The sequence below is a fragment of the Montipora foliosa genome, chromosome 2, assembly GCF_036669935.1.
Source record: "Montipora foliosa isolate CH-2021 chromosome 2, ASM3666993v2, whole genome shotgun sequence".
In the NCBI taxonomy this organism is placed as follows: domain Eukaryota; kingdom Metazoa; phylum Cnidaria; class Anthozoa; order Scleractinia; family Acroporidae; genus Montipora; species Montipora foliosa.
Window position 1 is genome coordinate 24,531,665 of NC_090870.1, and position 1,646 is coordinate 24,533,310.

The window sequence follows — 1,646 nt, forward strand, 5'->3', positions numbered from 1 at the left end:
GATCAAATTGTTGGGCGCGATGATGGCCCGCTTTGACCACAGAGACAGGATAGCCACGTTTTTCGAAGAACTGGCACATCTCCTCTGATTTGCTGGAAAAATCGGAGTCATCACTACATAGACGTCGAAGTCTAAGAAATTGAGAATAAGGGATGGAGTTCTTGACATGTGATGGATGTGACGATGAATACAACAAATAACTGTGTGAATCAGTAGGTTTGTAGTGCACACTAGTACATAGCACGTTGCCTCTAATAGAAACGTTGATATCTAGAAAAGCCAATGAAGTTTCCGAAATTTCCCAGGTATATTTAAGAGCCGGATGAAAAGAGTTGACGGAGGTTATAAATTGATCGAGTTCTTCTCTGCTGGATGAAATAGCGCCGATGCAGTCGTCGATGTAACGGCCGTAGAGTTCAGGTTTGGGGCCGTTGTACTGACTAAAAAATTGGTGTTCAACATATCCTACAAAAAGATTGGCATAGCTAGGTCCCATTCTTGTGCCCATCGCTACACCATTAATTTGTTTGTAATAGTTGCCGGCGAATGAAAAACAATTAAGCGTTAAAACTAGTTCGGCAAGGCGGAGGAGCGTTTCCGAGCTAGGTTCTTTGACAGTGCGTTGATCGAAAAAGTGTTTAAGTGCTTGAAGACCTTCGCTATTAGGAATGACTGTGTATAGAGATGTAATGTCCATGGTGAAAATAAGTTTGTCTTGGCCGGAGAAATTGAAATCGCGGAAAATTTGTAGTGCGTGTGTACTGTCTTTAATGTATGATGGCAAAGATTTGACGATAGGCGTCATAATCCTGTCTAAGTAGCTAGAAATTAGTTCGGTGGGGCAACTACAGGCAGAAACGATAGGGCGACCTGGGTTGTTGGGTTTGTGAATTTTAGGCAAGAAGTAAATGCACGAAGTTCTAGGGGTGTTGATGATGAGATTAGTGGCAGTGTCCGGTAATTCCTGATTAACTATAAGATTTAGAATGGTGTCTTTGACAAGTTTTTGATTGTTGGAAGTGAGATCTTTAGGGATTTTGGCATAAAACGAGGTATCCGAAAGTTGCCGCAAAGCTTCTTTTTGGTAAAGGTCGGACCGCCAAACAACTACCGCGCCGCCTTTGTCGGCCGATTTGACAACTATGTCGTTGCGTTTACTAAGATTTTTAAGCGCCGCCCACTCTTCCGAGGAAAGGTTGGAAAATTTAGTGTTGCGATTGAATTTAAGTTTGTGAATGTCGTGACGGCATTTTTTGGTGAAAAAATCTAAAGAGGCAAATTGTCCCTCTGGGGGAGTCCATTTGGATTTGCGAACTAGAAGTGTTTCAAAAATATCTTTATTAGAAGTGTCCGAATCATGCTCTTTGTCGTGAAAAAAGGCTTTTAACTGAACGCGGCGAAGGAATTTTTCGACATCTTGCTTAATAGAAAATTCGTTGGTGCGTTTGGTAATAGGGACAAAATTTAGGCCCTTACTGAGAACAGATTTCTCTGAGTCAGTAAGCGGAAGATTTTCTGGAATTGTAATTACGGTATTATGGCTATGCAATGTAGTGTCGTCGGTAATTTGCGGACCTATTAATTGTTGAAGTTTTAGAGTCTTGGTTTGGTGTAAATGGTCAAACAGTCCAGAATTAAGTTGTCGG